At 37.8% G+C, this 25,137-nt stretch overlaps 1 protein-coding gene across 11 annotated transcripts in view; it reads right to left on the bottom strand.

Moving 5' to 3' along the window:
• Positions 1–25,137, bottom strand: part of IRAG1 (inositol 1,4,5-triphosphate receptor associated 1) — a 94,930-nt gene that overhangs the window by 32,842 nt on the left and 36,951 nt on the right. For 7 of the 11 annotated variants that reach the window (XM_040066321.1, XM_058420978.1, XM_058420972.1 and 4 more), the window contains 2 exons: positions 15,467–15,595; positions 194–259 (listed from right to left, as the gene is read on the bottom strand). The gene's annotated coding sequence lies outside the window, so the exon portion shown is untranslated. Of the gene's footprint in view, positions 1–193; positions 260–14,762; positions 14,887–15,466; positions 15,596–25,137 lie in introns of all 11 variants that reach the window. The other 4 variants (XM_058420975.1, XM_040066334.1, XM_058420974.1 and 1 more) reach the window with 3 other exon arrangements.

Here is a 25,137-nt window from a genome sequence, read left to right as displayed (position 1 = left end):
GTTATTTTTATTTCTTTTTTTGTCTTTATGATCAAGCTCTGTCTGGCCTGCCTCTATCTTATCAAAGGATGTCATTACATTATTGTAGTGTTCTATCAAAGTAAGTTATCTACCCCAAAATTCCATTCTTTCAGAAATGTCAGGAGCTTCAAAATTATCTTTTAAAATTAAATACTTGTAGAGATTAACTCACATGTCACAGGCAGAATGGATGTGGGTGAAGATCTACAATCTTCAAGCATGCACAAGCCTTGTGCACCTACAAAATGAGTTAGAAAAACACAAATTACCTACCAAATTCACCAAATTCTGCTCATCCCCACAATAAGAGGAGACAACCTAAAGAAGAAAAGTAAGAAAAAGAAATGAAAGAGAGGATGGAGTGCTTTTTAACATTTTGGTCTGTTATTATAAACTTACTGCTTAAAATAGGGGGAAAAAAAAGATCCCCTGAGCTCAAATTTGTAGTCAGATACAGATCAGTGAATGCAGAGAACTTTCTTCTACCACTGTGTAGGCTTAGAGTACAATCTCCAGGAAATGGAGATCTGGGAGCTCTATTCCATAAAAGGGAAAAGTATTTAGAGGCCCTTGGCTTTCAGTGTGTTCTCTCTGCAACTCATTTTACCATAGTAGAGAAAGTTCAGTGTAATCCGTTCACTTCCCCTGGCCAAACCACAGCTCGGTCTGTGTGAGCAAAGGCTCAGAGAAAGGTGCTTCACCCACCTCCACTGAGAGCTGGGCACCTGACCTCAAGTGCTCTGTCACATCTCAACAAGGGGACACAAAAAAAGAGCAGAAATAAACAGTTAAAAAAAGCACTTTATTAATATTTCTTGACCTCGTGCTGCCTGTGGTTGAGTCTCAATTGTCAACAACAGGAGTTGCTTGCTCATGGATGCAGCTGAACTGCAAAATTCTGATGGGCTTTGAGTAACTTTTTTCTTTGTTGCCCTATAAAGTGGGTGTAAAATGTTACCATATTAAAAAAAGTACCTTTTTGCACTACTTCTTGTATAGCTATAAAAATATATTGAATTCACGTAACATTTTGAATCAGGTTTTTCAGCTTTGAAGTACTTAAGACCCAGTAAATTTCCTTCAAACAAAGCCTGAGCAAAACAGGGTGTTTTTCTTATATTTGTACCACCAAAGTGTTTCCAAAGACAAAGCATGATTCTAGCTTAAGATATCTGTTGACATACATTAACTATCCCCTAAAATTTCAAAAACCCAAACCCACGATGCAACAAAAACAAACAAACCCCCTAAAACCAGATACAGAATATCTTAACAGAAACACTTTGAAATTTTGCATTAGGGCTCCAAGATCTTTGTATAATAGGAACATTCACTGGGAAAAGGAAAAAAAAATCCCACAACTGAAGCTGACTCATGTACATTCTTGCCCTTTGTGACAAAAGGTCCTACGTGGAAAGTAGAAGACATTTTCTTTATTGTCTGCAACACAGGGGAAAAAAATTGACTAGTACTTTCCTACTGTATCTCATTTTTATGACAAATGAGTGGTTATTCATGTGAAATACTCAAGTTTGCAAGGTATTAAGATCCTGCTTCAGCCAGTTTACCAAAGCACAGGCTCACAGCCCCAGGATTAATGTAAGGTTATCATCTCTGTGATAACCCTAATGATCTGAGCTCCACCCACACTGACATCCATACAACTGCACAAGGTCAAACCTGGAAGACAAAGTGGTGTTTCTGTTTTTAGGATACAGAACAATTCCACTGGGACATGTAAAGTGTGTATGTGACTGCTGTGTGAATTCAAAGGATCTGTTCTCAGTCTGAGATTAATTCCTGAGTGATTTAAATAATACTTCTTGACAATCAGAACATTTCCAGACTACAAACTCAGAGACAAGGCACAAATGTGAATAATTCTGTCACAAAAAAAATTTTAAAGGAAGAAACTAGCAAAAGCTGAAGGGAAAAAAAATACTATTTCTAAAAAACTTCCCTCAAACTCAATGGTTACAGACTTCCTTGGAACTACGAGCTACACATGTAGGACTTGATTTACAGAGCAGCATGACAGGAAAGAATCTCCTTTTCTGCATCCTGTTTTCCTCATAGCTCAGGAGCACATAAAACTGGATGGTTTTCAATAATCTGCTTGAATGAGAGAAAGGAAAAGTTAGGTCAGGCAGAAAGTAAAATGTTTTGATGCATGTCCAGCCTGACATGCATCCTGGGAGAATATCTCCAGTAATGACAGTTATGACACTGCTGAGACTGAAAACCAAAATGTTTGGGGCTGAAAGGCGATGATGTTCCATTATCAACAAGACCAACCCCTCCAACAAGGCATTTAGCTTGGTTATGGATCAAAAATCTACATCAGAGCTTAAAGAAAGCTGAAAACTAACTCCGAAAGGGTTTAGAGCAAAATATATTCTGGGAGTTCTGCACTTAACTCCTAGAAGATCCATTCTGATCCCAGCTTCAGCTTTTCTTTGATACATTAAGAGAAAAGATTTCACTCACAGGAAAACATTTTAACACAGCTGAATGATCACAACTGTGTTTGAAAATAGCACTTTTCTTTCTGTAAAATGTCAGCTTCCTTTGTTTTAGCAATGTTTTTACAGTATCTGTTTTGTTAGCAGCCAGTGTTTAGATTTACTTCTCTTGCAGCAAAGCATCTGGAGGAGTGGCTTACAACGACTTTTTTTTTGGCTTGCAAGAGTTCTAGGCTCAGTTTTATGCTGCAGACAATCAGCAAAAAGATGAAGAATGTACAAATTTTAGAAACACTGAGGAGCAGTATTTCACTATGTTTTTAGACTAGCAGACCCAGATTTTTAAAAAAGGTATTTCTTTTCAGGTAAGCCTATTTTAGACAGCCTGAAAATTTCCCAATTCCACCTTTTTTTTTTTTAAGGAGCAAGCATAAGTGGCATGAATCAAACTTTTATAAATTACTCTGGTTTAGATATAAAATTTTTATTTTCAGTGTTCTTTTCTTTTAACTAGCACCAAAAAGAATGTAAGGAAATACGGTTATAAGCAGCACAACCTGTTAAAATAAATAATTTTAAGAATTGCATACAAGTTCAGGAAAAAAAAAATCTGGTTGACCAGTAGTTTTTATTCATTCTGGGGCTTTTCTTTGAACAAATACTCTTGAGACAGAGCTCCAATGGAAATTTTATCTGGTTAAGTCCGTACCTAAGATACTGGACTCAGCTCTCTTATGAGAAGGAGGTCTTACTGACCTCTTTTTTGTTTGTTTTTTTTTTTTTTTCCCATCAGTGGACTTTCAGCTGGAAAAGCAAGAAGACAACAAGAAGCACTGCTGAGCCAGGTGGCCTCTAGGAAACCAGTTGGGATGAACTTTGGGGTACTTTAAAATAAAATTTTATATATATATATATATATATATATATATATATATATAGTGAAAAAGGGGGTACTTGTAACATTAAGGAAAAATGAATCCCTGATTTATTCAGTATTATGCATAAGTTAAAGAATTCAGCCAACAGTAGCAAATCTGATGATGAGAAGACTGTCAGATCTCAAGGCATAGTTGCTATATTTCTTATCTTACAGATTATTTTTATGGACTTTAAGGAAATGCAGTTTAAAGGAAGAACGTGAATATAGAGTGGGAGAATATTTGGCACAGAGAACAAGGATTTCTAAGCATAAGGACCAGAATATAAGAAAGTGTGAAGATAAGACTGGGAGAACAGTACACTTAGTATCATTCTGGAGGGCAGTTCAAAATAAACCCAGAGCTAGGAAGTACCTGGAAAAAAAGTCTGTTACAACATAAAGGCAGCAACCATAAAACAGGATAAAATAATAAAAAAAAAGAGTTTAAATGATATGTGAGTAAAAAACATTGCTCTCTTCCTCCTCCTAGAAAACTTACTATTTGAAAGAAAATTTGTTTAGGAGGCAGTGGTGCTGAAGGACCCCCATGGTGCAGGACCTGTGCACTGATAAATCTCCCAACAGAAATTGTACCATTCAGAATCCCAGGAGATAATAATACCTCCCAACATGCTTTTGCCTAAATGAGCATCGTGTACTCAGCCACACAGAGTCACTTGGGTTTCTTCTACTCCTTCTCACAGATTTGGAAAGACCCAGATGTTTCTGCTGTCTGGGCTGCATGTATTATACATCACATTCTAGTTACATGTTTATTTTTGTCTATGGTGCAGGCAGAGCCGGGAGCTTGAGACAATCTTTTCTCAATTTGTCACTTGATTATATTCTTAGTCAATGTAAAAAGAGGACAAATACATTTGTGTGGAGGGGAGACAGATAAGGTTGGGGGGTTGGGGAATATCAGTGTTCTTTGGTGTCAATCCATCCTTTTTTAAGGAAAACCTTAAGGTTTCTACATGAAGTAAAACTTTTGAAAACAATTTCTACATAGAAACATTCTATAAATTATTCTGCTTTGCTGGGCAGCAGGATATCAACTTCACATAAGTTGGAAAAAACTACTACCAAAGGCCTGACTTAGAAACACAAATAAGTTGAAGGCAATTAGGGCAGAACACTATTGCTTAGTGACCCAGGAGTCTTGTTGCTAGTCAAGCAAAAAAAATTCCAAATGAAGAAATTAAACTAAATTCTTTCTTTGCCAATCACAAAGGGTAATCCCAGAGAGCACACACTGTTGAACAAACCAACAATAAATAGCTTTCTTTGGGGTCTAGAATACAATTTTGGGCTTTCAAACAGGGAGATGATACTTGGCTTTCCATCTTGCATAGGTAAATGTGAAAGCAGCAAAACAAGCATTTTATTCCCATTTTATGCTTCCCAGTTACAATCAGATTGACATTTAGTTACTTTAGTGATACATGGATACACCAATTTTGACTGCTTACTTTTTTTTTTTTCTACAGACCGGGAAGTTCACTCATCCACGTTGCAATCTCTCAACTTGGATCTAGGGATGCTGTATATTAGGTCACAAACATTGTTGCTTTTGCTAGAAACAGTCCAATTTTATTCCCAGTGTTCACATTAAATCTGCAGGCCTCGCTGTCTGAGAAAAAGCAAAGCTCATCATATCACTTCTTCTCGCCATGATACAGAAGTGTGAAAAAGCAGTAACATTTTGTAATGCCACCTTGTAAGCTTTTTTTCCTAGAAACATAGGCAACTTTGAAGCCAGCAGCCACATTAATTTCTTTTATCAATATCTACCTCTAAAAACAGGTGTAACAACAGCAGGAACAACAACAACAACAACAGATTAATAATGCAAAGGAAGATTGTTCAATTTTAGTATTCTCAAAAGAGGTGGGGTAAGGGAGGAAGTCCTCAGTTTCTCATCCAGGTGTGATGTCAATGCAAAATTGGAGCATAAAGCTCCTTCTTCCTCAAAAGATCTATTAATTAACAAGATTCTGCAAACACACTCTGTAGAAGGTCTTTTGCCTGTATTGCTGAATCATCTACAGATTTCTGTGTGCTGTGTTATTCCTTACTACTGACTGTATGCTTCTGGGACATTATAAATACCCTGACAAGAAGCTTTCAGATGCAGTCACACAGTGTTATTTTCACAATATGAAGTTCTTACAGTAACCATTCCCAAACTGATGCAGCTTTTAATTTAAATTTAATTTTTAGAAGGTGTGATAGGAAGAGGCAGCATATTTACAGCACAATTCAACTTTTGCACTGTGTAAAGGCAGACTTTCAGTAGCTTGGATGAAGCCTGATCTTGATGATTTCTTTTTTTTTTTTTTTTTTTAAACTGGTATTTAAAAGCTAAGACCCACAATATTCAGCAACAGAAAGATCACCTTGTTATTGATGCATTTAGCAAAGACATTCTGTGTGCATTTTACTGGCCAAGTTAGCAGTGAATTGGATTGGATGACCCTCCAATGAGGCACATGCTGAATTAGCAACAAATCCCTCAGAGTCCCTCTTTTGCTAATTGGGCTAATTGAGGCATTTATGAATTTCAAGGTTAAATCAACAAAGCATATTTGATTTAATAATTTGAGGGCTGCGATGGTGTTGCATTAGACAGGATGATGTAGCAATTAAAACAGAGGTGAAAGAAATACTCCAAAATGCAAACATCATACAGAAACAAGCTGTTAGCACAGAGACTGTTTCATCAGGCGAGCTCATGACGTAGCTGGTTCTTCTATCTCACACAGCAAAATATTAATTCGCATTCTTTAAAAGGTTCTTTCATAGCACAGCCACGGCACTGAGTTAAACTTCAGTGATAAATAAATCTTGGTGAACTTTGTGAGATAAATACTTTTGCAAGCAGCTCATACGGTGGCTTTTCATACTTTGCTCAGATTTCCAGTCTGAATTGATGCATTCTCCAAACTCCCAATGCAACAAAGCCTTGAAATCAAAAGACTGAGGACAGCTGAGTTCTGACTGAAACTTTTAGTAGAGCAGTGCGTCATACCATTACAACTCACTGACTACACAGATGCTTTATCTGATCACTGAAAGTAGTGCTCTGCCTACTGTCCCTAGTTTGAAAATACCAATATCCCCAAGGGGAGACAATCTCTGGCTGCAGCTCTGCCTTGAGAAGTGCCATGGTTCTCTCCTGCTCTTAGATCCCCAAATCAGCTGCTTGGCCTAAACTGTATGTGGCCAGGAGACTTCCCAGTGGCTGCAATCAAGAACCCGTGGCCAAATTTTTAGGGTAAATAATTTGCCCTTTTTTGTCCTTATTTGAAATACAGATGTGGTAGCTTCAGGAAAATTCAACCTGAGTTCTTTACTTTAATATGGAGAAAAGGAAGAAAGCACACTGCTTCATCACTTCAGAAAGAACAGGTTTGCTGACTTGCAGAAAGGATGTCTGAAAATGAAAGCAAGCAGTTGTTTGTGAGAAAAGAGAAGCAAGTCCCCATTTCCTGTGTTCTCGAAGTTCTGCGCGCCATCAGAATCCAAAATGAGGGACAAGGATTAGTGCTAATACAAAAAAAAAAAACCCCAAGCCAACTCCAGAACTGCCTTTCCACTACATCATACAAAGTCTCTACCCACAGAATCTCAGCACTGGGAGCACATGGTAACACTAAAAAGCCAAAAAAGGATAATTCAATATTTTATTTTTCAGGTGTCATTAAAAGTAAAGAAGTAAATGTTCTCTTACACCATCCACTTCAAAAGCACCTCAACCATTCTCTTTGTCTTCCAGGTATTAACACTGAGGACCTGAAGGAGAATTTAATCATCTACTTGTAGTTTCCTCACTTCAAGGAAACACTGATGGAATTCTGCATGTGGACCAGACTGAAGTCAGCATTTCCAAAAGTGCAACATCAAATTTGATGATGATTTAAGTGAATGAAGTACATAATTCCTCCTACTTTTAAACTCTTCAACCAGGATGGAAATGAGGCCTATTTTGGCTGCTTGTTCAAATTTTAGATTCAGGATCTTTAAAATTTGCACTCTAATTGGGAAATTATCCTTATTGGCTTGCATCTTCTAGAAAGCAGGGTAAGAAAAATAACTTCTCATTTTCTTCTAGGAGGCTACCAGATACAACACTCTGAGAACACACAGTTTACTAACCTTACTTCTGCCATTTTCAATTATTGTTTTTCAAAACCTAGGACTAGGAAAATTAAGAATAAAAATCAAAGCTATCAGAACAAGAAAGGAATTTTTATGCATTGACTGGCACATACTGTACCAAAACCCCACATTTTTCTGGGTAATTAGACAGTTCAGAAAAAAAGCTCTGAGGAAAACAACAGCTCTGCTCTTCTAGAATAGCTCAAGCCAAATGTAGCAAAATATTCCTCACGTCCTTTGTCAAAATCTTTCCCTGATAAAACTATTTAGCTAACACCATTCCATTCCTGATTATATCCAGGAGCTGATCCAAAAAATAATGTACCAGCTTTATGCACAATCTCATCTCATCAACATCTTAAAAAACCCCACACTCGTTTGGTATGGTTTTATCAGTATTGTTCACAGGGAGGCCCCAGGACAGGAATGAGCTCAAACCAGAGAACTACTTCTGTAGGGAAAGAGAATTCTACGCTTTTGGGGCTACATTTCACATACTAGTTTTGACATTTTTACCTCAAAACCCAAATGAAAACAGGGGATGTGAGAAGGACGTAAAAGGAATAGAGTTACTCATATTCTATGAGGCTTTAAAAAAACTCCAGGACATGCCATGAGTCAAGATTTGCCACAGAAATATCAGACCTAATGCAATTTTTTCAGGGCACTCCATGTCTGCAGTAAGAGCAGGGAGTAAGGCACAGAATTGCATTTCAGTCCCTCAGTTCACAACCAGCAGCTCAGCTCTGGTGCAAATGTGTAAAACACCTCCTGTTCCATTGCAACTGCTGACAGTTTGAAATCTTCTGGGAGAGGAGCAAGGAGACAAAGTGGGAAAGGAGCAGCAATCATATCTTGGTCCTGAGCTAAATTGACCTGAATTCACCTTTCTTAGGCCTGTTTCACTGCACTTTGTAAGCCATGCTAGAACTCAGTATTGTTCTTATCGACACTCTACTAAGAAACTGTGACGTGTATCCAATTATGCTAATTTTATAACTTTATATATGATGAGTCAAAACAGCATGCTGTATTTGTCTACTTATCAACAACTTGCATACAATAACTACGTAGTCATATACATTAAGATTTATCACCTTAACTTTCTTTTCATTCTTTATGTCAAATAAAGTCAAGAAGCTTGCATTAAAGTAATGGAACCCATTATGTTAAGTTTAAAACTGTTGTAGAGAATTATGGAAGGAAAAAGATTCAGTGATTCTAATATATTATGAAATAAAAAATTACAAAACCTTTTACATGTAACCATTAACATGGTTACAAAAATCTCTTAAAAGAAGATATAGAAACTCATTGTAATTTTAACAATACCAAAAATCTATATAGATAAGACTAATCTTTAATAGAAGAAATGCTGAAATACCAATGCTTCAAAAGTTTTATTGTTAATCAAAGTTTTGGGGGTTTAGAGTGACCCCGGACAACATTCTGGCAAATACCAAGACAAAAAGGTGCATTATCTACCTGAGGTAATGGAAGGCAAATAAAAAGCTTTAAAGAGACTGAGATAAAGGCACACAATGAAGGATGCTCATTCTTTCCAAACACCTCCTTCAATATTTGGATGTTGACCTTGAGCTGCTTTGTTATTCTGCCCAAACAAAACAAACTTCTGATTTGAGGACTGCTTGCTTTCTAATTTTATTATCACTTAAGACTTTCATCCTAGTTCCTAACTTTTAGATAAGAACTGTCCTAGATAAGAAATCAATGTAATACTTTATTTCAAAACAGATCCAGATACAAGAATGATAGATTAATGCAGGACTGTCCAGCGGTCTAAACTTTGCTATTGCATTAAATTCCTTTACAGAAATCAACAAGCATTTTAATACAGGCAACATGTATTTTTCAAGGAGAGGTTTTGACAAAATTTTCTATGAAGCATCTTAAGAAAACAGCTCCCACAGGACAGAAGAGAAACACCTCCTGTAACTGAAAGGAGAAAATAAAGGACAGAAGTGGTTCTGTGTGCTGCAGACATTACACTTCCATGGATACCGAGGTGTTCGACATAGTCCTGAAGAATCTGGAAAAGTGGGTCTGGTACAGGTGATTACAGAGGAGATGGGAAAATCAGAGCTAAAAACACCCAAGGTAGTTTATGTAATACTGAGCACCTGAATAATAAAATGTCAGGTGAAAAAGGCAAAGCAATGGACATGAGAAAAAAAATATATAAAATGCACTTAGTTAACTAAAAGCCCATTACGTTTTACAAGCCAGGAAAGAGATCAGAGTAATTTTGAATAGTTCTCTGAAAGCAGCATTCAGCAGCAGGGAAAAGGCAAAAATGTAAAGAATTAATAGGAACGAGCTGGAAACAGCATAGAATATGAGATCAAATCTTTAAAATATTTCTAGTCACATCTCAAAAAACCCCAAAAGCCAAAACAAAACAAGCACACACACCACTAAAAAGAACAACAAACCCCTAACAACATAAAAGCAAATAGTTCATAGAAGAAAGACCGGTCAGTAATTGCAAATGGTTTCCATGCAAAAAGGAAATACACTTTTGGATAGAAACAGGTTAGAAAGGGATGAACAGACTGAAGAGGGTGGCCTATTAATTATTTGCTCTCAATTCCTCACAGTACTTATGGATAAGGATGCCAAAAGCACTTACTAGGCAGTTGTTTGAGTAGCAAAGAAGTTCCTTCACAACAGTGGACAATTAAATAAATGAATTTGTTACCACAAGATGTTGAAAAATAATTGGAGCACATAAGTCAGTTCAAACAGAGATCAGATGCCTTTAGAGGAGAGGTAGAGCAGTAATTCTGGACCTGGAAAGGCCTGAGCTGCAGATGGTTGAAAACAATGAGCATTAAAGAAGGGTTTGGCTTTTGGAGCATGAACATGATCCTTATGTTTGAGCAGATGAATGATTTGCAAGACCTGGATATGCAGTTCTTATTTGCACTGGTGGAAGCAGCTTCAGTTTCTGAAAGAAACCGATTGAGAGGAAGTAAACAAAGGAAAAGTGCCTTTTTGTCCATCATGAGTAATTGGCAGTGCTGAAGAAATGGATGGACAGAACAGCAGGCAGAAGAAAGCAACGGAAGGAAAGGATTTTTTCTTACATTTTTCTCAGTAATACAAAGAGTACATGCTAAGACCACAGCCAGGACTAAGATCCAGGATGAGACTGTGCTGGATTCCTAGGCAGCTTCCATGAAGAAGTAAACATATCTCAGTCTGAAGAATGTCTGGCATCTCCCTGCTTTGTCACGTTTTAGATTCCTGCAGATGAGCAATCTTCAGATGTTTTTAAAAGGCTATTTACATGGCAGGTCACTGAAAGTGTTTTCAGTTCTTTAAGATGCATCACAGAGAAAGAACTGAAATTCACAGGAGAAATGACAGCAAACCAGCACATTCCGAACTTTGCAGTCTTACACACACTAAAGAACATTCCCAGTTTTATAGCTCTGTGAAGAAAAGCCCATTTGCCTTCAATGCCTTTTAATAGAAGACACAGGTGCAAATCAACATAGAAATTTCCAGAAAATCAAGAAGCTGAGACTGGCGTGAAGGTTTACACAGATCTCGATTACAAAGTATTATTGCTGTTCTCCATCTTCTTTCCTACTTATTACCACTGAATCCCAGAACAGCTCAGGTTGGAAGGGACCTTGAAAGACTGACCTGTCCAACCCTTTGTGGGAAAGGGAGCCTGGATGACATTATCGAGCATCCTCTCTAACCATATCTTGAAAACCTCCAGCAAGGGGCACTACCACATCCCTGGGCAGTTGTTCCAGTGAATGTTTGTTTATTTTGACACCTCTCCCTGTCACAAACATTCACCTGTACAGTGCTGCCTACACTCCTGGTCCAAAAGCTTCACATGTGGCTGAGTCAGAAAAAAACATGAGGATAATGTCAGCTCAAATCAATGGTAGAAATTGGGGAAATGTCTTAAGATGCTCTTGCACTCCCACTGGTTTTTCTCTTACAGAATATACACCAGTAGGAATAAATCCATTTTCTGGGATAGAGACTTGAAATACCTCTTCTCTTCTTCTAATATTTCTTATTAGTTCAGCCAGTATAAACATCAGGTTTTAGTAGGCAAAGAAGTGTAAAAACCAAAAATATAAGACTGGTCTAAGATACAATGGATGGCCTTCCCCCTGAGATATTAAAAACTTGAAAAAGGCCACATGACTTCACAACTCTAAAAGTTATTTCACACTGTAAGTATTATTTCCCTTGTGTACCTAGTAAACTCAATCTATAACAGAAATTCCACAATAAGGTTGCTTTAACAACAAAGAGATATATATATAATTCTAAATTTTCTTTCACTAAGGCTAGATTCTCCATCATAGATGCACGAGATCAAAACAAACCACATTTAATTCTTGTCTAGCAAATTTTGTAAGAAGCCTACTTTATTTTCCACAAAGCACAATCAAAGCCTCCGCTCACTACAAAAAGAGACAAACTTCCAGTCCAAGCTTCCACTCTCTGCTTTGAACAGAAACTGTACACTTTGTTTGCCTCTAAACCTGCAAGTTTTCCCTGTGCTGTTTTGCTGCAATTAAGTCTTTAACCTTAGCAGGTCATACCTCATCACCCCATTGTACAGTTTGCAGGACAGGACTAAGCAGGGAAAGCATCCTAATATCAAATGCTGCAAGTACAAGTAAGTGGAAGAACATGACAAACAGTTCTTTCAACACCCAAAAGCCAAATTTTCACCTCAGCACCTCCCTTCCCCTTGAAGCTCTCGAGCTCAGTTTTGCCTTAGGCATTGTGATTTGATAACCATTATGAAACTTGATCTGGTTTGCTTGTGTCTCTTTATCAATTCAGTCAAACTGAACTGAACTCCACCTTTGCATTAGCCCTGTTATAGTTATTAGAGTTGATATAAAGAAATCAAACTTGATAGGCTGAGGAAGCAATTGTTGTCTCACAGACAACACAGATATCTGCTTTTACCTGTCAACTGAAATTGCTGTTTTCATTCAAAGATTCAGCAGTTCAGATACGGCTGGATGCAGTTGCTAAATGCTGATCTAAGATCTCTTTCAAGTGTTCCTACCAAAACCAGTAACACTAAAGTTGATGTTCTCTGTGGGGAAGGATCAAGAGAAAAAGAAGAGCCTAGACCCATTTAATTATGTTAATCATCAATGCTATATCAATGCCACCTGCCTTCACCAGATTGAGAGGCATGAGAATATCCATAAAGGGAATCTTTCATGAGGACTCACTTTAGCCTAAGGTCATTTGTCCCCTAAGTTTTCTGTTTGGTTTGGGTTTTTTGTTTGTTTTTGAATCAACTTAAGTGTCTGTCCTAGAATCAGGAATTTAATTCAGGCTCTCTGAATTGCATTCTGAAGGAAACTTTCGCTTCTCAAATGAAAACAGGGAAGCCCAGGGAGACAAAACTTTGTTGGGTTAAAATTAACATTTTTTTATAAAGTGGCCTTTCCTGAAGTGACTTACTTCAGACCATCTTCCAAAAAATTTGCTTGGGGCAGTGGAAGGAATAATAAGCTAAAGAGAGACAGCTTATATCCTTCTCTTAATTCTTAATTATATTGGCTAAGAAATTAAATTCTTAAGAATAAAAATCTTAATTCTCTTTATTAATCTTCTCTTCTATCCAAATCCTAGGCTGCAGTAATTAGGAAATCATCTTCCCAGTATTTTTCCTCACAGATCAAAAGAAATAAGAGAAATAAGAAAGCTAGAACTTAGAGCTAGAGTTTCTAGGTTTTGTAGAAACATTTGACATATGTTCCACTCATCTTTTTTCACATCTTCCCTTCATTTTTTCTTTATACCCAATAACTGACTACAAACAAGTAACAATTGCCAAGCTAACTTAACAAACAAAATATATAATGTGCAAACCCATGCAAAAAATATTTCAATTTATCTAAATATAAATTGATACCAATGATACTGTTTGATCCATGCAAATAAGATGTCAAATTGTGTTGAACATGTTTCTAAGGCATGTAAATATTTTTTCCAATACAGACTTTGTTGTTGTTAATGTTTCATAGTTAGAACAACGTTTATTTGAATTTCCATGGCACTTAAAGATAACTTACAAATTCATTTCCTAAGTGTTCGCTCCAAGTGTTATGGTTTTAACCTTGTTGAAGACAAAAAAAAATTATACTTTTACAGGACAAAGGAGATAAAGTTACTAACTGAACATGCCATTTATGTGTTTTTGTTAAAGGAAATATTTAAATTTAAAGTCAGAGCCAGCTATGATTTTTTCCTAATATTCTTATTATCCAGTTAAATCAGAAATTCTGAAGAAACAATGGAATCTAGAAGATAAAAAAAACAGGGCAACTACAGTACTTTCCATAACAATTTATTTGCCAGCCTGTGTGAATGGCACCACACTTTTCTATCATACACCAAAAAAATCCACTTCTATTCTAAATAAGTGTTAAGAGTGCTTCTGAATGGAGGTGAAGCAAAAAGCAAACTTGAATCACACAGCTTGTTTGAATTACAATCAATACCTTAAGTGAACATACTGCAGAGCTTCATGAATATCCAACTACAGAGTTAGCAATTACGCCGTATCAATGCTTTTGGCATTAAAAAATTAATTTTTTTCACTTTTTTGAAGCAGGGTGGAGCAATGGAATTTTATTTAGTTCACTCATTTGGTTCATTCTGTCTTCATCTGCATTTCTTTAACTACAGCAACCCAAAAGTCAGGCATTAGTAAGTCACACAACTTTTCTAGTCAGGTTACTCTGCAAAGACAGGCAACAGTTACTTGTTTACTCTCACAAAGCTGCCCAGCTGCAGCCCTTACTGTGATGGGTTAATATTCCTGAGGAAGGCCTGAATATTGAAAACATGCTGAATATACTTTGCACTGGTACTTTATTTCATCTTATTAACTGGCTAGAACATTAAATTTCACCCATTAAAATCATTATTTCATAGCATAAATGCAGAAAATAATGGAACCATGTGCTTAAGAAAGTGAGGGATACAACACTTCAGTTCTGACCTCTTCAAGGGATCTGGTTTTTCACTGTATAACAACACATCTTTCAGTATATCCCACAAATATTTTGGGGAAAATGTTGGGTTTTTGGTTTTTTTTTTCATTTTAAGAACCTCAGAACATTCCAAATACCGTGAAGGTAATTCTTCAGCACTTTCCAATAAACACTTACCAATAGAGCAAAGATTTCTACTGTGAAGAAGAAATATTCACTTCCCAAAGCACTTAAGACCTGGCCACAGGTCTTGCTTCTTCACCTGAGCTGTTTATCAGATGTTGGTGCTGTGGAATAAATCCTGCTTCAGGTTAGGGCTAAATGATAAAACTCCTTGTGTTATCTAAAAGCAGCTGCCTCATTTCTCGCACTGCTGAGCTAAATCCCACTTTTGTCACGTACCCGAAGCACATTGCACTTCCAGTCACCAAGAATGCACAGTTACATCCTGAGTCTTAGGAACATCCACTTAGGTGAAGCATTCAATTAATGGAATAATGTTTGATAGGCATGGAAAATGATACAGCCTTTTGGATATTAGTCAGGCAACCCAACAGTGATTTTTATCTTCTAGAAACTTTTTTTAGGGTTTCATTTCTTCTCATCTATGATCCCATCCATCATTTTTACTGAACAGTTTAATTAAAATTGTTTCTAAAGCAGGATTTCATTTAAAACCTAGCAAACGGGCAACGTTTGTTAATCAAGGAAAAAAATATTTAATATATTAAAAATGGTCAGAATAATAACTGACCTGTGCAAGTCTCCTGTGTACAGGGCTCCTTACTCACTGCACTGGATGAGGCCTACAAATGAGAATCTAGCCTAACTGTTTCAAATAACATAAGTAAAATTTAAAATGCAAGCAGAAAGCTTATTACCTATCAGAGAAGTTTAAGGCCTGGAATTCTCATGGTCAGCATGGTACCTTGCAGCACAGGTGAGGAAAGGATAATGAATATTCAGCAGGCTGATGGCTGGAATGCTTCTTCACCTGAAGCAGGAGCTTCCTATTTTGAACAAAGAAACAAATTTAATACTAGATAGAAAAGAGTGGGATTTTTTTGTTTGTCCAAGCAAAATGAACATCTCCTTCCAAACAGATGATCAGGCAAAGAAAGAAAACAGGATGTAACCACAGGTTAATTTCTTTCAAATAATTGCAGAGTAACAAACCAGGGAGTAACTGAAACAAAGTGTGCAGTCAGTTTGCTTAAGAGCAATTGAAATTTCATTCTGCCATTTTTTACTGAAGCTTACTTCAACTAAAAGGATCTCTAGAAACTTCTGAAGTGAGCTGAAGGAAGACAGAAAGGGAGTTCTTTAACAGGATCACTATATCTCATTTTGAGAGCATCCGTTTAGTGTTGCTGGTTTTCCCAATGTTAATTTAAAAAAAGAACAAAAATACTCCTCATGCATAAACCAAATATCTGCATACTCTGAAAAAACTTCAGAGCAAGAGACCACTATTTTGCTTTCTATTAAAAAACCAAACAAACCCCTAAACCTATGACAGGGCACCTAAAGTATGAGTCCAAGTGAGCAGCGTTCATGACGTAGAACTCCTGGAGTTTCAGCAGCCTTAGAGCTTGCCTAGTGACCTTGAACATGCACAAGAGGACATCATTGGTGGAGAAACCACTTCAGATGCAAGGAAATTTTTCAGGGAACAGATTCCTGAGCCCCAGCTGCCTTCTTTAAATGACCAGAAAGCAGATAAGGGCTGCTGTCTCTGGGTATTGCTTTATTCTCCCTGGCTGAGCTTCAAAACATCTGTTGCATAAGGAAAGTCTAATTAGAATGGCTGCCTCTACCCGGATGGCTGACATTTACTTGCCATGGGAAGAACCTGTCCACTAACAACATTCCCATGAACCTGACATGCCTAAAGAGCAGGCTGAGCAGAGTCCATAGCCTGTTCCCAAAGACTGCAGAAACCTCAGATCTTTTCCTTTTAGGCATTGCGGCCTCGATGGAAAAAATCTGCAAAATAGAGGAGGGCGTGTGTTACAAACTAACAGTGCTCTGGAAAGCAGACAAACATATGGACTGCCACCAACTATTAGAACTTGGTGTGAAATCACAGGATTTATCAGCCTGTAGCTTTCATGATCTGTTTCACAGACATTTATGATTTTTTTCCAAAATAAAGACAGCAGTGCACAAACAGACCATTTCGTAACCTTTGTCTCCCAATATTAAAATATGGGTTGTTTCTAAGCAGCAGAATGATCAAAACCTGTCCTTTGGGTATTTTATTTTGATGATTTTGTGTCTTATCTCCCTCATAGCAAGCTTACATGTCTCCTCATCTCCTACCAGTCTGGAGAGCCAAGAAACAGCATTTGCTGTGCCTGGTTTTAAGCTTCACACATGCCAGGTTGCCAGCTGGCAGATCAAACAGAATCAGTGATAATTTCAGCTCATAGTGGAGCCTCTCCTCTTAGCAGCACTAAGCTGGGTCTCTCCTCTCTTACCACAGCAGTGATTTGCACTTGTAGGAGTGTAATACTTTTGCAATCCCCTCCTGCCAAATTCAACAAGTTCAAAGGGTACTGGGAGGGAATCAAGGGAGGGCAGGGAAGAAGGGGGAAAGATAGTTGGCTGACAACCAGAATAACAGCATGATTTTTATTCCAAGGAAAACAATACCAAAAATAGATTTTGGAAAGAATAAATGCATAGCTAACATTTAAAGAAGGCTAGTGGACAACAAATGAAGAGAAATGTGTCTCTAAACAATAGCCATGTAACACTTTTTCTCTAGAAAAAAGCTTATGAAGCTAATGTGTGCTCAGGTCTCCCTCTTCCTCCTGCACTCCCATAAGCTGGAGATGAGTTTCAAGCTAAGCTGATGCAGGAACTAGCAGATATCAGGAAGTCTATTTCCATGGCAGATGCAAGTTCAGATGTACAGCATCTGAAACAGACTACACAGAATAGCTCAGAAATACAGACTAAACTGATGTGGTAACAACTGTGGTGAGGGTGCTATAGACACAGTTCTGAAGGAAATCAGATTTTCTTGTTTCAAGTATTTGACAGCATCATGAAAAATAGAAGCTGCAGTTTTTAAGTTCCACACATCTCCTCTGTTGTCTTCTCCCCTTCCCCAATTAGATTATTCATGTGACCACATATTCTCAACAGTAAAAGTTAGAATATTGTAAATGAAGCGCGGGTTTTACAGGCACAAGAAGTGCAGCCACAGAAGCAGCTCCCCAGCTTGACATAAAAGGATAACCTTTGGAATTTTAATTACACTGGACTTTAAAAACAAGTATCAATAAATATTTATGGCTCTAACATTTGGACTCCCCTATTAGACCTGTAAAATAAACAACCCCAAAACCAAGCAACAACCAATAAACCGAACCCACAATCCTTGCTGCTGACATTCTCATTTAAGGATAAACCCAGGTAATTGTCCAGTACTCCATGTGGAACAGTTGAGAAGGAAAGTAAACAAAGAATTCCCACAGAGGTTAAGAAAGACACATGCTTCCACACTCACTGGAGTTTGTGCAGCTGTAAAGCTACAAATTGTCACATTTTTCAACATTTAAAACCAACATTGAAACATTACAATTAAATACCAAAGATGCTCAAGATTCATTATAGAAAAATACTGTACTGAAATTGCAAACACAAATTAGGAATTAGAGGAGTGCAACTGTGTATGTAACATTGCAAGCCTTATTTTGAGAAAAACTGTGACCCAGGTACATGGCAGTAGTTTATCCAGTCTTCTTAGAAATATAAAAAAGCCCGAATGTACTTAGAGGTACTGCAGGATTTAAGTGGGCCTTCAAACTACTGAGTCATAGTTGCCTCTAAGAATCACTTCATCTACATGTTTATAACAGCCTTGAAAAAGAGCATTAATCAGTAATTAACAACAGAAACAAAAATTAAAGGTATGTATTTCTACCACTGATACATTCTTGATATCAGACCTCTCAACCGGACTTCTAAGAGTACGATAAAGAAAATACTTGAAACAATTACGTGACTATTGTGGATTACCACATGCAAATTGACCTGCACACTCTTCTGCAGTTTGAGCCAATCTCATTTCAACCTTGAGGATTCCTCAGGCTATCTGGAATAAAGAGAACCAGTTATTTTGCTTTCAAACAAGGCTTCAGTTTCTCTAAGTCTTTCCTCTAACACTCCTCAGGAGACAAGAGAACGAAGCATAGAAACATCTGAGGAAAAAATTCAGTTCCATAACCAAACTTACAGTTGCCAAAATAACATGCCTTCCTCTGCTTGCTATGTTTCATGAAGGAAGTTGAATTTCCTGCCCTCTTCGAGAAGCAACTGAACGTTCAAGGATTTGAGCCCCAGAGAGATGCTAAAGATTCCATAAGCTACTATTTAATTTCTTTTCTTTTGGATAACAGGGTTCCCATAACTACCTCAGGAATATTTTACTCTGACCACTGGGATGTTACAGGGAGAAAAATCTACACGGGCTGATGCAGTCTGTAAGCCAATTTTCACACTTGCTATCATGGGACTGCAGGAATTTAGAGAAAGGTCAACATTTTCAGCAACTTGCCTTGTAGAGAAATGGGAACTTGGTCCAAATATTCAACATACAAGTCATGAAGAAGCAACTGAATTCAGGAGGGACCCAACTGTCCCTTTTGACCCATCCAGTTTGGGATTCACACAGTTGGGACACATTTTGCTCTCAGGTGACACCACAGGACACCTGGAACTGTGGGACAACTCCGCTCTCCAACACACTGAGCACCTCTGCCACATTCTCAGTGCCACAATCTCCCCGTCCAGGAAAGGGCTGGTAATGCACTGTGGCAATTCGTACATCATCTTTGATATTTTTATTGCTATAGCAACTGAGTGTAGGCATTTAAACATAGCAACAGACTTTTTATAGCCCTTTCTTGGATGTCAAAATGGCACGTTGTTTTATTTTCCAAGCAGATGCTCAGAAGATAAGTACACAGGACGATTGTACAGTACCCACCTTCAAAAGGAAGAAAAAACCTCCCAGCTTCACAATTTCTGAATCATATAAGCTGACAGATGAGTGTAAGATACATTGTGAGCTGCAATGTTTTTGTCGTGAGTTTAAGAGATTTTGTTCTGAGAAAACATATCACCAGCTACTACCTAAGAATAAAATTAGGTGAAAAGCTTGGTGGATCTGTGCCCATTTTTTAAAAAGCTGTACAAGGAAAAATGTCCATCAACTCAGATCTTTGCATGTTAAGCAACAGAAAAAGGGAAATAGTCTTCATTTTAAGTGGAGCCAGATTCTCAGGAGCGATCAAAGTCCACTGAGACAGACCCATAGGTCATGCACATGGGCAAAGATCCACACAACCCAAACAGCAACAGCAATTTACGAGAAGACAGTTTGACTTGCTAGAGGGTTTAAGGAAATACAACTCATCATTTTCATAATAAGGATCACAGAATAATGAGGGCTGGGAGGGACCTCTGCAGATCATCCAGTCCAACCTGCCTGCCAAAGCAGAGTCACCTGGAGCAGTGACACAGGAACGCATTCAGGTGGGTTTTGAATGTATCCAGAGAGACTCCACCATCTCCTTGGACAGCCTGGCCCAGTGCTCTGACACCCTCAATGTAAAAAAGTCGTTTCTCACATTGAGATGGAACTTCCTGTATTTTAGTTTATGGCCATTGCTCCTCATCCTGTCCCTGGGCACCAGTGAAAAGTGTCTGGCACCATCCTCTTACCCCACCATTGAGATATTTATAAGCATTAATGAGATCCCCTCTCAGCCTCCTCTCCACTAACCAGGCCCAGCTCCTGCAGCCTCTCCCCATTAGAGAGATGCTCCAGACTCCTCATTCCCTCCAGGTGTGGCTGAGTAGAGAGGCAGGATCACCTCTCTGAAGCCTGGCCACGCTCTTCCCCATGTAGCCCAGCCTACTCTTCTTGTGTGCAGTATTTTTCTTCTGGGTCCTTAATTCTAACATCAGTTCTGAAGTGATCAATAAAAATCACCACTTGGTATTTAATGTAATTTCTGAACACATTACTAGACAGGGAAATACCAAACAGCAACAGGACAGATTTCCATGGGGATCTTTAGGTACTATTCACCCTTCTGTTACAATTATATATCAGTTTTGTAGAGAGTGAAATGGTTGATGTCTGCCGTTTATACTAAGAAAAGCACTTAAAATCTGTTAAAATCTGTGAAAATGTCAAAGCCATGCAAAAAAAAAAAATAATAATAATTTAATCCAACAGGAGATATCAAGAGCTTCTTATAAGGGTACAAGGTTGTTAATACTCCAGTGACTCTATTCCATTAGCACATAATAGATGAGTTTTGGAAGGGACATTTTAATGCTGTGTTTAATGCAGAAGAGATTTCAAACAGATCCCAAAAACTCAACATGAAGATAAGTGAATTTTTAGAATACATCCCACAAATTCTTTTTCCCTGTCCCTTACAGATACTTTAACTTAATGCATTGAGTAGTTTTCAAGCCTTCTTAATCTTGCTTCAGGTTCCTAAGATACTTGAAAAAATTCTGATAAATCTGTTTGGATTTTGACAGTCTGCTCCACTGACTACTGCATTTACTAAAACCAGCTTTTAGAGCAATGCTGATAACTTTATCTATCAAAGAATGGAAATAATTTCTTAACTGCAACAGCCCTCAGGGAAGCTCGGATGGGCAGCACTTTACTGGCATAAGGGAACAAAGCACAATACATAGGTTTGCTTCCAAGACTTTTCCAGTCTCAGGTGATGTGCAGAACATCAGATTGACTTAGCACCTCCTTCTGGGACAAACTCCACCCTCCACTGCAACTCAGCCCCAGTCGTGTTGGCCTCTATTTTCATGAGCCCAGAGGTCAGCACCTTCCATTTGCTATTTATAAAGAAAAACATGGGAAATTCAGCAGCTGAAACTGGGAAAGAATTTTCATACATAGTCAATTTCCCTTCCCCTCCACAAGCTCTCCTTCAACTTATGGCTAGATGCTTTATTTTTAATATTTCTATTCAGCAGCTACAGCACAGTTCAGCACAAGTTTGGAAGTTTCTACAGGAAACATTAATTGATGTATGAGATGTTACTATATTCTACTACCTTCTAAAAGAGACTGGAGAAACTGGGAGAACATTTAAAAATTAAATAGAATATTTTTCTTGTCCAGAATTTCAGAAAAAGCCATCATTTTACAGATTCTGTGAATTTATACTAACAAATAAGTCCAAAATAAGATGAGTGAAGATAGATCTGCTTCTTCTCCTCAGATTGTCCTGATCGACAGAGTCTTTACCTTTGTGGTGTTTACTAAGTGCCTCCTCTGGCAACAGTGAAGTCAATGGAAACTTTGCTGACGATTTCAAAAGCAAAGGCTCAGAGCCAAATTCCCCACATATAACTTCAGCCTTACAAAACATTCTGCAGAAATATATAAAGGACAATAATTTTACTCAGAAGGCAAGTCTCCACCCCAAAGCAATTACTGCACTTGCCCCAGCAGCCCAGAATTTCTATCATGCATTCATTTTCAGGATGCAAAACATGACAGTGGGTAAGAAAACAGTGCGCAGTTCCTACAGAAGAAGCTTTCCCCATCACCACTGTTTGTTATATCAACTTTTCAATCCCTTTGCAGAAATCCCAGTAACTAATCCAGTGGGCTGTATTTTATAGCCATGAGATCACAGCTCTCTTTGGAGAATTACCAGGCATATTTACACATAAATTAGTGGACAGCGACTTTGTGTCTTTGAAATATGTACGTGCATCATGACAAAACACGACAGAATATGCTTTAGTTGGGGAAAAGACATCCAGGTTTACATACTCACTTGACATATGTTAGCTGGCAGGTTTGCATGCTTCCCTCCCTGCTCCTCTCATCCTCCCCTCTCCCAGCAACCCCTGCTAGCATAAGGAAAGATCATATTCTACAGGCTTTACTTGCCTAAGATCTCCACAGATGTGTACAATCTACAGTCCCTGACTACCTGTGATACCTAAAGATTTGGTGTTTTGCACGTTTTAAGGATAGGTGAAAGTTCTAGCACATGGGAAGGTGTTCTTGATTCCAGCTATGAAATGGAGGTGAGCGTGTGGTCATTGTTGTTGGTTTTGTTGTTTCAATTTTTTAGATATTTAATAAATCTGGCAATTCTTAAATAAAGTTTAATTCTCAAATTGGTTTTTGAGATGGTGAAATTAACGATAGACACACTGAAATTAACGTAAAGGAACAGATATATAAAGCAAATACATAACATCTACCTACTTAGATCAGAGAATTAAATCCAGGGATGTTATTAGAGCCAAAGCTCTCCAGCCAAACCTGTCCACTTGCTCTAAACAACAAATCCCTCTCTCCTTTTCAGAATCCTTGGGACCTACTTTCCAGGGAGGCAAGTGAATTATGATTTCAAAGCACTACCATAACAGTCACGGTCTTAGCTCTCCACATGTACATAAGCAGTAATTCATGTCTTGAGTCACTGGTTTAGAACCTTACAGAGATCCATCACCCACTCAGATTTCCTTTCTGTCAGTGACACTGAGATCCAAAACATCTCTTTGACCCATTTTTCAAAGGAATCACAGACAGAGAGCACATCACAAGGAAATTCTTCTGCTTAGTTTACAGGAAGGCTGCAAGTTAGGACAGCAGAAAGATGTATCTCTGCCCACAAATCCCTCAGATCTTTAAATAGCCCACAAACCTTGAAACAGCAAGGATTTTCTTTCCCCTTGACTCATAAGTCATTTTATCCTTCTTTTTCCTGGACTTACACACTTCTCGAAGAACAGCAAACAGAGGAGGAAGGAGAACTCCATGTGAGGAACATACACATACAACCCATGAAAGGAAAGGCTTTCACATCTGTCTCTCCCAGGTCCAACCTCCTATACCTCACTTGCTCTGTCCTAAATAACTTTTTTGAAGTTATTTGACACCAAATTACCCTTAAAAGCTTTCAGGAAGCGGATTGAAAGGAGGATAGAAGAGGCTGGGGCTAAACAACACAGTTATGAATCTGGCTGGTAGATAATTCCAGCCATAGAATTAGGTAGATTCCTAATTTCCAGCGTGTTAGTGCCAGATAAACAGGACTATAGTTATTAAAACAGACCTTGACACAGAAATATAGGAGGTAGGGAGGTATACAGGTTTCATGCTCACAGACAATTTAGAACTTAACCCAGAAGAACGTAAAGCAGATGGATTTCTAAAAGTTAAATACAATGAAAATCCTAGGAACTTCTCAGTGCTGATGTTAACACAATATTCACCATGCACAAATAAGCAACTCGTACTTCTTGTACTTGTATTAAGCTACACTTCTGTCATCGTAGTACCTGTACTGAAGATAAATTTACACATAGGTAGTTTGTTATATATTCTAAGTTACAAAATTAAAAAGAATTTTGTGAAATAAGAACAATAGTTGTTGAAAGGCTATCTCATATATTAGAAATATATACTTGGTTCAGACTTGGAAGAGTTAGACACGGATTAGTTCTCCCAACCTTTACACATAGTTAAAAATAAGTTATGGAAACTTAAACACCTCCTAGAACACCATCTAAACTTACACATCCTTGCACAAGTTTGCAAAAAACATCACAAGCAAAGTAACACACACAAGACCAACAAATCAGAACGAGGGTCTTTGGAGGCCAGAAATACAAGAACATTATACATGCGAGGACCTTCAGTATCCAGGATTTCATATACTGGACTGATTCTTAATTTCCACTGTTCTAATAAACTTAGATTTCTGTGAGTTCTATCATTAGATTATTAAGGTCCAAGTGCAGCAAAATTGTTGATTTAAAACATAAAGGTTGTGTTTAGAAGCTTAACCTAAGAGTACTAAGCTGTTCACTAAATATAGTCCAGAGAAAAATAAAAGGAGAACTATTACAAGTTTCACAGCAAGATCTGAAATGCTTTAACAAGTAGGATTCATCTATCACAGTCTCTTGAGGCTGGATGAAGGAAACTTTCACTGAAGTGCACACAACACCTACCATATCAAATATAAATGAGGTAACTGTCAGCACACACAGGAACACTGTCTACACTCCGAACTCTAAATTCACCCCATCTCTGTATAGTAGAAACTAAAAGCTATGCTCTACTCACTCTGCAGAGATGGAATTTTACTACTGATTGCAGAGAATTTTTCACCAGGTGAAGCCACACTATGCAGATTTGAAAAATCAACTCACTAACACAAGTTGTTAGTAATATGAGTTAGTAACAGAAACCTAAGTCCTCAATTTCAGCTATCACTTCCTTGCACTGACCTCATTCTCTCATGCTGTTTACATTCTGCTGTCTGGAGCAAAAGACCACCTTAACATACACATTAGTAAGACAAAAATGTGTTTTAACTTGTCAAGCAAATTAATTGCACTTTAGGGGGCAGGGTACCTATCAAATAGCACAGATAAAACCAAAAACCAAAATATCAGGAAAAGCAAATAATGATATTTTTTCTGTACTAAGGGAAACACATTTTAACACTTGAAGATATCTTTCTAT

The sequence above is a fragment of the Hirundo rustica genome, chromosome 6 (assembly GCF_015227805.2).
Source record: "Hirundo rustica isolate bHirRus1 chromosome 6, bHirRus1.pri.v3, whole genome shotgun sequence".
Taxonomy (NCBI): domain Eukaryota; kingdom Metazoa; phylum Chordata; class Aves; order Passeriformes; family Hirundinidae; genus Hirundo; species Hirundo rustica.
This window is presented reverse-complemented; position numbering and strand designations above follow the sequence as displayed.